General features: G+C 49.3%; 1 protein-coding gene and 2 long non-coding RNA genes across 7 annotated transcripts in view; 1 reads left to right on the top strand and 2 right to left on the bottom strand.

Annotated features, from left to right (window-relative positions):
• The window catches only part of Camta1 (calmodulin binding transcription activator 1), an 802,246-nt gene that overhangs the window by 570,265 nt on the left and 217,899 nt on the right, over nt 1-14,082 (bottom strand). The window lies entirely within an intron of this gene.
• The window catches only part of Gm38442, an 84,670-nt gene continuing 79,429 nt past the window's right edge, over nt 8,842-14,082 (bottom strand). The window contains exons 2-3 of one of the 2 annotated variants that reach the window (XR_390983.2): nt 9,809-10,003; nt 8,842-9,361 (exon numbers count right to left, since the gene is read on the bottom strand). This is a non-coding gene — a long non-coding RNA (predicted gene, 38442). Of the gene's footprint in view, nt 10,004-14,082 lie in introns of both variants that reach the window. The other variant, XR_390982.2, reaches the window with a different exon arrangement.
• Nucleotides 11,971-13,634, top strand: Gm52712. Its single transcript, XR_003955322.1, has 3 exons — nt 11,971-12,271; nt 13,117-13,193; nt 13,360-13,634. It is a non-coding gene; the product is annotated as a predicted gene, 52712 (long non-coding RNA).

Here is a 14,082-nt window from a genome sequence, read left to right on the forward strand (position 1 = left end):
ATACATAGATACATAGATAGACACATGGATGGATAGATACATAGATACATAGATAGATGATAGGTAGGTAGGTAGGTAGGTAGATAGATAGATAGATAGATAGATAGATAGATAGATAGATAGCATTGGATCTAGGAAATTGGGCCTGCAGTTGATCTTTCCCTGTTCTCCCAGTGGCTCTTTTTCTCCACGGGCTTTCCCATATATCTCCTCAGGATGGGTTCCCTGGGTGTACCCCAACACTGCGTCCCTTCTGTACTGTTGCTTGAAGGACTGCCCAGCCTCCAGCAATACATGTTCCTATTCAGGCTTAATCAAATGCTTCCCTTCTCCAGGAATGCAGAGGGTCCTCTGCTGCTTCCTGCATTGCAGGTGTCTCCAACAGTGCCTGCCACACCATGAGCTATTAAATGACCCTAGGATGAATATAACCAATCTTATTGGCTATCCGTTTGTTTTGAAAACAGGACATGAAGTGAAGATGGAAGAAACCCAGAGGCCCAGCCAGATCTGTCACATTTCCCTAGGACAGAGGACTCATGTTAATGTGTGGGGGGAACTGACTGCCAGGCCCCACTCCAGCAGCCTCCAGCTCTGCTTCCTCCTTGGCCTGTCCCACAGAGCAACTCTGCCTCCAACTCAGGGTATGCTGACCTCAGAAGCAAGCAGGTTGCCCTGCTTGTGACTCATACAGTCCTGGGGGGTCTTTGACATGGGCTGCGACCTCAGAGTCACAGATCAGCTTGCATGAGAACCCACAGGCTTAAAGGAGCTCATCTCAGAAGCCAAAGAAGACTTTCAGTTCTGATGCTAATTAGCTGACGTTCAGGAACCTTTCCCTCTCACAGCCCTGGGGAGCTCCCACTATTGACCTTCCTGATGTCAGCCTGCAACTGGGAAGACACGGTTCATCTGCAACTTTAATTCTGAACTAATTCCTAAAAAGCTACAAGAGCTTTGCACCACAGGCCAAGGAGGCATGGGAGAGCCTCAGAAGTTCAGTAAATGATATCAAATGCCCTTGAGGAAGGCCTCGTTACAGCTGGTCGCCCACCATAGGAACCCGATGGAGCATGCCATGTCTGATGAAGCTCGGATTCCGGTGCCCGAGTGTGGGAGTGACATCAGCACATCACACTGTGCAATGAAGCCAATCCCTGACTCCAGAGCAGCTGAGAGAGGAGAGGGGAAGGAAAGGACACAGAACAGATGCGTGGAGACAGGGAGCGTGAGGGGACGCTCACAGAGGAGGGCTGCATTCAGCACAGAGCCCTCAGAAAGAGGGCCCTGCTGCGGGGTCTCCAGGCAAAGGCTTCTGGAAGCTGGATCCATCTCATGCAGGTAGCAAAAGCAAAGGTGAGACTCTCCATCCCTCCCCAAGGAAGCCCGTGCTTGGGCCAGAAGTACAAGGCGGTGGTAATGCACCCTAGGTCGATTCCCAGAAAAAGAAATCCCTGAAACCTCGTCGCTTACAAATTTCATCAATAATTAAAGAAGGTTTGTTTTACTCTTAACTATGTATATATAGGAGGGGTGTGTGCACATGGGTTTGTGCACATGTGTACACAGATGCCCACAGAGTCCAGATGAGAGCACCAGATGCCCTGGAGCTGGAGTTACAGCCGCCAAACTTAATACAATTTAAAATATAAATCTTGTTAAAACTCTACTGATTCATCATCTCAACAGCAAAAGTGGCATTTAAACTACAAAGAAGTCCCCGGTGTATTAAAAAGCTACTGAGAATATTTAAGCCATTCTTTTAAAGGAGCAAGGCAGTGGGCTTGCACATGCGGGATGTTTAAGGGTTTTTTGTGTGTGTGTACATGTACACTCGTGCATGTGTGTGAATGACACATCTGCAGGGGCTGGCAGATAGTGTTGGAGCCTCTGAACTGGAGTGACAGGCAGATGTGGGCTGCCCAGTGTGAGTGCTGGGAAACAAGCCCAGGTCCTGGTACAGCAAGTGTCCTTAACCGCTGAGTGCCTCCCCCTGAAGTGGTTTCATCACATCTAGAAACTGGACAAACTGTCAGCTTGGAACATACTCGTTTCTGTCTTTTCCTTTTCCACTGCACCATGAAAGTCCTTCATCTTAACTATAAGTTAGGATTAATACAGCCCACCTTTCTACAAGTCCAGACTTGATATTACTGGATATTTAAGGTGAAGCTCAGTGGTTGATCACTTGCCTACACACATGAGGCCTTAGGTTCAAATCCAACCAGAAAGAAAAAGGAGGGGGGAAGGGAGGAGGGAAGGGGGAGAGAGAGAGAGAGAGACAGAGAGAGAGAGAAAGGCTTCTTGCAACTAACTCTTAATTAATTCCATTGACAGGAAAACTTCTAAGGCGAAGAGAATAGCTCAGTGGTAGAGCATTTGTCTAGAATGCATAAGACCCTGGGTTCAATCCCCAGTACTAACTCTTGATTGTATTTTAGTTTTCAGGGTTTCCTGCTGTGACCTCCCTCACTCTAGATATCACGCTGTATCCCAGTATCTTCTCTTACCTTAGAGTGACCCCCCTTTCTCTGCTACACTCAAAAACTCCTTGTCACAATAATTAATCAGTTCTATTCCTCGAGCAATTATATTCAAATTATCTTCGCCCATGGCTCTGAGTTCCGTCCACCAAGAGAGCACATCTTGATTCCCACTTAGACAGGAAGTCCTCATCCGGTTCTGCCTCCTGGCTTCCTGTGTACCGTGTTCCAGGCCCACAGAAAAGGTGCACAATTATGACCCAGAGTTGTCCCTGCTCTTAGGATGGCCAGCTTGTGAGAATTCACCACTGGTTAAATAGTGCAGGCCGAGCCAAGGAGACCTAGCTCCCAACTGCCTTTGCCTACATTGAGCCTCTTAGGACATGGAGCACTGCCCAAAGCCACAGTGTTCCTCTGTTAGTGTCCTGGGCATGGCTATGCTGTCTCTGAGAAGGCAGTATTGAATCCTTGCCCCGCTCCCGCTCCCCCCTGACTGGTCTGGAGACTCCCCTCCAATCTTAGGGGTCACAGGGCACAGCTCCGATGTCAGCTCATTCCGTGCACAGGTATCAGGATCTGCAAATGTGTCTGACACAGCTGCCCTTGCCACTTTCCTGGTCTCGCTGATAGGAGATGGCCACTTGAAGCTGATCTTTCAACAAGGACGTCCCCAAGTACGTCTGAAGCCTTCACAGAAGGGCAGCTACTTCAAGTCCTAAATCTCTTCTTTGTCAAGGAAAACTAGAACAAGCCACCTGGCGATAGAAACACTGGATTTTGTGCAGAGTGACAAGAGCTCTGCAGCCAGGGAGGCCGGGGACATGGCTAGATGGCACTTGAGCAGATCTCCTGCTGGGCTGACACCTCACTATCGCAGAACAAGTGGAGGCTCTGGACTTAACAAGGGCTTTGCTATCTAATCCTCATGATCTGTCCTGGAGAGCAGCAATAAGAAACCTAGGGAGCAGAGAAAAGAAGCTGCAGAGAGATCTGAGACAGGAGGCCTCTCTGGAGACACAGACCCACTGGAAAAAAATGATGCTCCTAGCATCATTTTTGTGCCCCAGGACCCCTAACCAAAGGGCATGGAGTGGAAGTAAGAAGGATACAGTGACAGAGGGTGGGTGCTACATAGCAATAGCCTTCAAATGGAGCCAGCAACATTCTCTCCTGGAGTCAAGGGGGAGGCGTGTAAGTCTCAGAAAGCACTTGTCATGGTTTGAATATGCTTGGCCCAGGGAATGGCACTATTGTGGAGGTGTGGCCTTGTTGGAGTAGGTATGTCACTGTGTGTGTGTGTGTGTGTGTGTGTGTGTGTGTGTGTGTGTGTGTGTGTGTGTATGTGCTTTAAGACCCTCATCCTAGCTGCCTGGAAGACAGTATTCTGCTAGCAGCCTTCAGATGAAGATGTAGAACTCTCAGCTCTGTCTTCACCATACCTGCCTAGATGCTGCCATGCTCCCACCTTGATGATAACAGACTGAACCTCTGAACTTGTAAGCCAGCCCCAATTAAATGTTATTCTTCTAAGACTTGCCTCGGTCATGGTGTCTGTTCGCAGGAGTAAAACCCTCACTAAGACAGTACTCAAAACTAACAAGGTTCAGGATAAACTAAGGATTCAGGAAACTCCTGAGAGTTACCAGACTCACAAGGCCTGTCGCCAAGGTTACATAAGCAGTAACAGTCAAGGGGAGAGGAGACTCAAAGACAGCAGCTGTCACGCAGCCTCCATACACTCCCTGGCTCACTAAGTTGGACTGGAGTGGAATCATTCCTTTGGTCTACAGTTGGAGCTGTATCTGGGGTAAAGAGACATTCGATCACGTCTCCCCAGGGAGAAAAAAGAGTCAGGCAGCATCATAGAGGGGGAAAGGGAAAAACGGGTGGCGAGAATCTGCATAGGAGGTGGACACCATCTTTCAAGGCTGTGAGGAGCCAGCTGTCCCACACAGGATCCCTTGTCCCTCCTGCAGCTTTAGACATTCAGTCCTGACTTCATGTTCGGCCTTCTCTGTGGTTTAGCTGCGTCATGCTGAAGGGAAAACACAGACCACCCACCCCAAACATGCCTTGTTCACCATGCAGCTTGTGGCTGTAATCCGGACTGTCTCCTCTCTCGTCTCAGTGATAACAAACAGAGTATTTGCTTCTTTCCGGTGCTACATACACTGCATGTTTCAGGGGAGGGACCTGCTCCTTGTGGATGTTCAAGGGTTCCAGCTGATACGGCTCTAGGAAGACACATTGTAAACCCTGGGGCTCCAGTTCTATATGTATTGACCCAAGGAAGATACATTGTAAACGCTGATGCTGGCTATCCCAGCTCCTGCTGAGTCACTCGCCCCTCAACCCCAATTTCAGAGGGGTCAGGGAGGCACAGTTCCCTCCCGGTGATCAAAAGCAGGAACAGAGATGGGCAGGACTCCAGGACAACCATGTCACATTAGGCTCTATCCTAAGTCTGGAAGAGAGACACTCCTTATATATTTTTAGATGCAGAAATCAAGGCTCAGGGGCATTAAATGCATGTATCAAAGGCAGTGGTCCAAGAAGCAAGGAGCACAGCACTCAGAATGGGACAAATCTCTCCGTCCCACACTCTCTCCCCAGAGCAATGAGTCACTTCCTCCTCTCTCCCGCCAGACCCTGATTCTTCAAAGGATCCAGAGGCTTCTCGGTCTAGCCAGCAGAGTCAGGTGCTCAAAGCTGTCTGCAGAGTGAGTGTGTCAATTCTACCCTGGGGACACATGAGTCAGGACGGGATGTTTCAGCCTTTCTCCGTCAGCATAGAGCTCTGCCAATACCAGAGTCAGAACCACGGACACCCCTGGGATCTGCTGGCCAGAGAACCTGGGGTCCACTTGGGGGGCTCTCTGGGGATATAGGATGATCTTAAGTCTCATCTTGCTTCTGCTCTGGAATGTGCTCAGTTGCAAACAAGCCAGCCAGAAGGATCTGGAACGTTGTAAACAAATGTCCTCCAGGTTTTTCATCAGTGCGGCTTAACCACACTGCCCGGGAGCTTATTAAATAAAGTAAATTAGGTCTCAATTATTTGCTTGCACACCAGGCAGGAAAAAATGAAATTTTCAATTTAAAAGTAATATTGCTATTAATATGCAGGAGCGGGTCTGAAATTGGACTTTCTGCTCCTTCCTGATGAGAGGGGTCAGGGGAGCTGAAAGGCTCTCGCAAAGCGGGGCTCCTCCCTTTCGCGTGCCCGCTGGAGCAGCCCCAGGTCTGTCAAGGGTAGGTAGCACATGGGAGGCTAGAGAAGCAGCTCTGAAAGGGACAGTATCATTAAACCACTTCATTTAATCCCCGGTGATTTTCCTTGGCTGTGACAACCTCATTGCTAGGCCCCCTGATTAACACGGCCTTTGTTATCAAAAAATCTAAACGAGTGCATTCCAGTGCCAGAATCTGCAGTTTTTCATGGAAACGGATCTAGAAAGGGGAAAGTGTGTGCTTAACACTTATCAGCCTCCCATTCAGAGAGCTGCTCCCCCCCCGGGCCATCTGCAGCACAGGAGAAATTCCGTCAACCACCCTTGATGATCTGGGCTCCACCTGAGCTTCGAGCTCTGGAAGCCAAGTCGGTATCTTGAATGGTCACCTTCAGATCCCTCCTTCTGGAAGCTGTTCTTCCTCAAGGGCTTTGATGGGTATATATCAAGTCTAATGAAATAGAAACAACCTTTCTAGGGTAGAGAGGGGTAAACATCTGGAAAGTGGCCTGGAAATTGCCTAATGATAAGCGGATGGGGAGCCAAGTAAAGGGTGGTGGCTGGCTGGTTCCATTCTAGCAGAGGACAGGATAAGCAAGCAAGATGCTTCAAGCCACTGACAGGGAGGCAGAGCCAGGGACGGCCAGGGATCTTTGGGGACAGGCTGGTCAGCTCTGGATCTCTCAGTGGGGTGATTTCATCAAGCCACACTTAAATGCTCCAAACCTCTGCTGTACATTGAAACATGGGGCAAGCATTGGTACTGGACTCTTGTGGTTCTTCTGGAGATGACAACATTGGGCACATGAAGTATTGGTTTCTATGTGACACATGGGAGAAAGAAAGAGACTTGCCCATATGAAGGGCTGGCGTGGAGGACCACATTTTTCAGGGTCTCTGGGGAGACATTATCATCAATGAGAGTTTGTTTCCAGAGGATTCCAGTGTCAACACAGAAAACCTTTACATGGATGAGTGTGGGGAGGTTAGTGTGTGTGTGTGTGTGTGTGTGTGTGTGTGTGTGATATGTACGTGAACATGTGCTGTACCCATGTACATAATATTGAACCTGTGTGTGTCCTATGTGTATGTGTGTTTATGTGTGTATGTGTGTGCATGTATGTGTATGTGTGTCCATGTGTCTGAGTGTGTATGTGTGTGTATGTGTGTGTATGTGTGTGTCTGTGTGTATGTGAATATGTATGTGTGTGTATGTGTGTGTAGGTATGTGTGTGAGTGTGTGTGTGTGTGTGTGTGTGTGTGTGTGTGTGTGTGTGTGTGTGTGTAGGTGTAGGTCAGAGGACAACCTCCAGTGTTGTTCCTCACGAGTAGTCCCCTTGCTTTTTTGAGACAGGGTCTCTCTCACTGGGACAGGAGGCTCACCAGTGACCCTGTGTCCACATCTACAGCATGAGATTGTAAATGCACACAATGACTCCTGGCCTTTTTGTGTGGATGCTAGAGGTCAGACTCAGGTCCCCATGCGTGTGTGGTGAGTGTGCCAGCTGAGCCATCTCCCCAGCTGTTTCAGTGTGATGCTGGGCAGTGCCTTGTTCACGGTGCTAGGCAAACACCGAGCCTTTGCGCTGTTCACCCAGTCCTGCAGGCTTTCACCGAAATAGTGATGACGGTGGAAGGAGACATGGCAGACTGGTGGGAAGAGGGGAGGGAAGGGGGGAAGGAAAGAGGGAGGAGGGAGAGGAGGGGAGAGGGGAAGGAAAGAGGGAGGAGGGAGAGGAGGGGAGGGGGGAAGGAATGAGGGAAGAGGGAGGGGGACGGAGGGGGACGGGGGACACTGGAGAAAGGAAATGAGGAATGTTGAGAGGGAAGATGCCACCCCAGGTGGGCTCAAGAGGATGGTGACATGCTGGAATAAACTTCCTCTCTAAAGCAACTGAAGAGCTGACACCTCTGAAGGCCAGGAAGGGCGGGGCTGCCTCCCTCTGCTCAGTCAGGCTCCAAATGCCAGGGCTTCAAGGTCAGAGAGGACTGGCTCTTCTTTCAATGCCCTCCACCAGATCTGTGACGGAGGTCCTACCCCGCTCACCCGCTAGCCACACCCAGCTCAGAGCCTGCGTGTCTTCTGAGCCACCCCCATTCTGAGTTCTGTTGTCAGTCACAGGGCACAGACACTGGAGTGGCCAGCGGCTCAAGTCTGCCCCTGCCATGTCTCCCTGCTTCCTAACCAGTTGGACCAAACCCCTATGGCCAGTCCACCGTGAGTGCACAAGTCCGGTAGCCGCAGCCACACGGCCCATGCTCTGCAGACCCTGTGGTTTTCCATGTCTGTGTGACATCCCTGCAGAGACGTCCATGAGGAAGCAACACTGAGGCGGATGGCTCTGTTTCTCCTATACATCAGCTCCTGGCCTCCTCCCCCCACAGTCTGAATCGTCCCCTAGAGGATCCAGGGAATTCATTTCCCTTCCCCAAGTCCCATATATCCTCCAAACACTCCCAGGAATGTCCGTGTGCGCCTGCATCCAGCCTGCTTTCTGCGCTGCCTGTCACCTTGCAGAGATGCCATGCTACAGGAATGTCACTGCATGTGACACGGAAGGGAGTCGATGCAGGAGAAGGCTCAGAGCAGCTCACAGCAGCTCCAGCTGGCAGCCCCAAGTATTTGCTAAGTAAAAAGCTACCAAACCTCCTACCTCTAGAGCCCTAAAGTCTCCTGCCAACCACCCACAAAGAGAGAAAGGAAGAGAAAGAAAGAGAGAGAGAGAGAGAGAGAGAGAGAGAGAGAGAGAGAGAGGAAGGAAGGAAGGAAGGAAGGAAGGAAGGAAGGAAGGAAGGAAGGAAGGAAGGAAGGAAGGAAGGAAGGAAGGAAGGAAAAACTTTGACTGGAAGGAACCTCCTCCAGGAGCCACTGCTAAGAACGGCACGTGTTTCTTACCCTCCACTCTAACACACACACACTCTCTCTCTCTCTCTCTCTCTCTCTCTCTCTCTCTCTCACACACACACACACACACACACACACACACTCACACACACAGTCACACTCATGCACACTCACACACACACTCATGCACACTCACACACACACTCATGCACACTCACACACACTCACACACACAGGTCATAACTCTGGCAGCTGACCCTTTTCACCACCAGGAGCCAGGCACTAGGATTTCATGCACTGTTGACCGATTAGCCCGTTTGCCTTGGGGAACACATAGAGGGGGTGGGGAGGAGATAAACCAGACTAGCCACATCTGAATCATCCTCACCCTAAAACTGCTACAAGAAAAGGGACTCAGAGAATGCAGCCCTCAGTTTGTGTATAAAAGCTGAGAGTGACCCTCAGGCATCAGGAACACAACACACCCTGGGACCTTTACAAGGGACCGTGGGAGTCAAATGTCCTGAGTGGGTTCATCTCTTGGCTCTGCCAAACAGTGCACCTGGTGGACCACCCACACGTGGAAAGGAGTTAGGGGATGAGGTCCACGTGCATGAGCGTTTGGGGGGGGGGGGTGTCTATTCCGATTTCCTGATTTCCTTTTGCTTTCTTCAGGCAGCGGACTTAAGACTCTGGAACACCTGTGTTCTACCTTGTTACAGTGACCTCTGGTGGTCATGAGTCAGACGTTGCATAAGTTCTAGCGACTGGGTAACGCGTGCCTTGAAGTCTTCTGAGAGATTCTGAGCAGAAGAGCAGAGAAGTGAGGGTCAGGTGTGGCTGGCAGTGGGCGGAAGGGAGAAGGCTGGCCATCACCTGACCCTGAGTAACCCAGTCAGGCTTTGGACCATGCCCCAGGCTCTGGGTGCCAGCCTGCAGCCTGCAGCCATGGCTCAGCTCTTGCTGCCCCCCACCCCTGCCACCAGCTGGTAGCATCTCCATGCCAGGCATAGAGGGCACAGGCTCTGGGAGGTTTGGAAAGGAGAACTTTTTGGGGGAACAGAGGACTTCTAGAAGGTTTGAGATCTCATCTCTGCCCCAAGTCCCGCTCTGCCTACTTGGGAGCTCCTGAGATAAATTGGGGGATTGCACGCAAGCCCCCACACCAAGAGAAAGCCAGGTGGGGCTGCTGCCTACAAACCACCCAGGCTAAGAGCCACAGCTTCAGCTCAGCACCTCCAGAAGTTCACCTTTATACGTGCCACTGCCGATGTGAGATTCTCACAAGACCCTGCAGTTCCTGGTTGGCGTAAAGCTTGGCTTTGCAGTTCAGAATCTGAAGACAGGATCACTCTCCTGGCATTCTTGGAGACTCGGAATGGATGGAGGGGTATCAATATTGGCTCAATTTTCCCTTCTCTATGAGAAGACGTCAGCAAACCTTCCTGCCGAGGATGGTACAAGGATCATTAAAAGGAAAATGTCCATGGTAATTGCGCCTTTATGCATATTTCTCCACTCGGAGATCCCGTAACACAATAAAGCCTCCATTCCCCCAGAACTGTCTCTTCAGCATGTTCTCGCATTATGCTTAATTTCATAAGAGTTTCTCGGCCCCACATAACGACACAGCTCAATGCAAAATCAGATATAAATCTAGCTTAAGAGACTCTCAGCAGGAATTTCATCTAAAACTGTAAATGTTAAAAGATTCGGGTTCTGATTTATGTTGTGTTGTGTTCAAAGAGAGCTCTTAGCCAGCCGCCTTAGGCTGCGGGGGCTCCCGGGTCAGTAGCATCTATGCCCTGGTCTCCCCAGGTTGGACCCTCTCCCCCTTGTGGCTAAGAAGCAACTTCAAGGTCACTTCCTTCCCCAAACAGCAGAACACATCACACAGGGTCCTCCACGTCAGTCTCCCACCTTTCCCCAACTCTATTGAGCGTGGGAGGGAGGTCAAAGGGAGAACCGAGATTTGGGATGCTGGTGTGCATCACACCCGGACCTGATCCCGGCTCTTGGATTCCTAAGTGCACTGTAAACCCCAGCCAATGATGGCGTCTATGCCTGGCTAGGTCCTGGACAGGGCACTTGAGATGCTGGCTGTAAATCCCCAATAAAAGGAATGAATCTGGAGGAGGCATCCATCTATTGTCTGAGCGTATTTAAGATGTTTTTAATATGCAGATTATTTACAGACCAGGCTCCTACGGCTCCGAAGCGAGCATTACAGTCCGTCATGTAAAACCATATCTGGGCGATTTTATTACAGCCTATCTCGCGCATGCCACGCTCAGACAACACATAATACACAAATTATTTACATCGTGAAAACATCGCTGTGGCCCCAGCATTCCACTTCCAACAAAAGACAACACCACGGCAGTAGATTACATTGAAATATGCTGGCTGGCTTCTGAAACTTCCAACTTTATGTTCCAAAATGCTAAATGCCAAAAAATAAAAAATATGGATTCGCACAGTTAGGGTTTGGCGCTCAGCATGTCTAAAAACGAGCTTCACGGGTAGAGCTACCGTGAGCTGGGAGCCCCCCAACCAAAAAAAAGCACCCCAAATAAGTCAGTGTTCTGCAATTGTAAAATCCATTTATTTAAAGAAGCTTGAAGTTTCCAAGTCTTATGATGGTACTTAACATATTTAAAAATATGCACTGCAAAGCTCTCAAAGTTCCTGGATTCATCCATAAAAAAAAAAAAATGCCTTGCCACTTCTAATGGACTCCACCCAACTTGGAGCAGAATCTGTGGGGTACACGCCCCCAGAAGAAAAGGCATTGAAATGACTTGTCTCCATATCTTTCCAGGAAAGTGAATTAAATATAGATATGCTCTCACCCCCACCCGTTTTAGGCTGCCCATTTTCCTCCCACACCCCACAACCCACGAAAACGAGGAGAAAATTAGCAAGCCTGTTTAAGCTCCTGGATACCTGATGGCGACAGATCCCGGGGCCCCGGTTTTGTGCCTCTTAGAACATTTTGTCCCAGACTTTGACGCCATTCCATCAGCCAGGTTGACACATGCCAATTAGTTCTGAGCGATTCACAGCATCTCACCCCGCATACCTGCCTGTCCTCCAAGTGGCTCCCATTTGTTTCCCAATATGCCATTAAATGAGACTTCTGGATGGATGACAGTTCAGATGTAGCAGGAAGCTTGTTTTAATTCAGACCCCTCATGCCCAGATACCAGGAAGGACCCAGGGCTTAGTGACAAATGTCTCTAAACAAGGGAGTCCACTTCTGACCCCTCTGCCACAAGACAGGCGAGAGCTGCTTGGACATTTTGTATCTTTATAGATGTAGCAAAAGTTTCGAGAACTCTTCCAAAATAAAGAGAATGGAGAGAGAGAGGAAAGGACCAGAGAAAGAATGAAAAGAAGCAGAAGAGGAGGTGGCTGCCGCAGTAGCTCAGACCAGCAGTAGGCTGCAAAGGACAATTCCCATAGAACAATAGGAAGTAAAATCAGGAGCCAGCCCTGCTCCAGACCCATCACAGGCATCTTCTGCCATGGTCCTCATAGGTGAGCATCTTCACAGACTGTAGAAACGGGCTTTCAGCACCTGTATCACTACGAAATCTACTGCTTCATACGCACTACACATGAGCATCACTCTCTGAGCGAAGCTGTGCCTGCGTGCAGACAGATTTGAGAGGGAGCTGCGTAGACCGGATAAACTGTCAGAACTTCTCCTGGTAACTGTGGAAGCTGGTTGACAGCACACTGGGTTTGTTGGGGGATAGGGGGTGGGGGAAACTGAACTGTGTTATACAACTGAAACCAAAATGACCTACTTGCAGACTGAAGTCAAAATACTAGTTCTTCCCTTAATATCTCATTGCTTTCTTCTCGGGTCAATGTCTGTGTGGCTCTTTGTCTGTTTTTTGTTTTTTCCTTTTCTTTTCTTTTCTTTTCTTTTCTTTTCCTTCCCTCCCCTCCCCTCCCCTCCCCTCCCCTCCCCTCCCCTCCCTTCCCTTCCCTTTCCTTTCCTTTTCTTTTCTTTTTTAACACTGCACTAGTTACAACCATTTGCTAACCCGCTCCACCCCAATCAACATTTAAGATACTTTTAGTGACTGCACCTTAAACAACATCTCGAAGTGTGTCTCTGAAGGCACAGAATGGCCCCACTTCTCAGGCACTATGACTTGGGTTTGAAGTTTAGTTTTTGTTTTCATTGGCTGGCTGAGACAAGGGGTTTCATTGGCTAGCTGAGACAAGGGGTTTCATTGGCTGGATACTTTGGTTGGCAGGCCAGCTGGCCAATAAGCTTCAAAATTCCTCTTCATCCTCCCCTGTGCTGGGATTAGAAACCTTTGCCACCTCTCTGGACTTTTTAAAATGTAGATTCTGGTATAAAGCCATGGTCAAAAGAACTCTACTGAGCTAGCAGCTTCCTAGCCTTCCCCGGAACTCATAGCAGGAAGTAGGAGCCTGACTCCAAAGCTAATCACTTCGTTTCGGGTTTTTGTGGGCGTTTTGATTTCTTTTTCTTTCTTGGGGAGGAGTGTTTGGTTGACTGCTGTTTGTTTGTTTGTAGACAAGGTCTTACGTAGCTATGGCTGACTTTGGACTCCTCATCTTCCTGACTTCACTTCCCAAGCACGGGGATTATGGGTAAGCACTACCGAGTACCAACTGGCTGAGAAGAGAGACTCCTGTCGCTGGCCCTGTCTGCCTCTGCTCCGTACTGTTCCATTTTGGAAGAGATATGAGAAGAGTCTCATTAGGGACGGTTTTGTTGTTGTTGTTGATAATGATGATGATGATGTTACCTTTTTAGGATTTTGTGTGTTACTTCCAATTACGTGTGTGCTGTGTGCACCTGGTAATGAGGCATCAGATCCCCTGGAGCTGGAGTTACAGATAGTTGTGAACCATCTGATGTGAGTGCTAAAAACTCAACGAGGACCCTCTAGAAGAGCAAGTCATCTCTCCAGCCCCTTTGCTCTGGACTTTTCTCTTGGAACCAACGGCCCCGCCCCCATCCCTTTCGCTGTGTATAGACTTTAGCATTAGTCGCCGGTGATTCTAACTAGTAAAATGCCCTTAAAATTGTGTGTCAGCAGTTTTTCATATTTGTGTGCCTTTCTGTTTAGAAGTTTGTTTTTGCCTTTTAGGTTTTTTGAGAAAAAGTCTCACACTGTACTTCAGGCTTACCTAGAATCCACTCTGTGGCCCAGCTCTGCCTCAAAGTCATGGCAATCCTCCTGCCTCAGATTTCCTAGGTGCCGTGATTACAAGTATGTACCAGCCTGGTAGAGCTGATCACTTTGACCATCATGATTATAGACTGTGACGAAAAGATCAAACCCAAATGCCCCTGCCCCACAACTTTTGAGATTCACTATGTCCCCAGGTTGTGTTGGTTTTAAATTTATCTAAAATTCACAGAAAATCCTCCCCAAGTGCCTTGCAGACTAATACTCAGACAGTCCCACAGGAGGATTTGCAGGGCGGGGGGGTGGGGGGGGGCAGGCACACTCCCTGATCAGGCCCAGGAGAA

This window comes from Mus musculus, chromosome 4 (genome assembly GCF_000001635.26).
Source record: "Mus musculus strain C57BL/6J chromosome 4, GRCm38.p6 C57BL/6J".
Taxonomy (NCBI): Eukaryota; Metazoa; Chordata; class Mammalia; order Rodentia; family Muridae; genus Mus; species Mus musculus.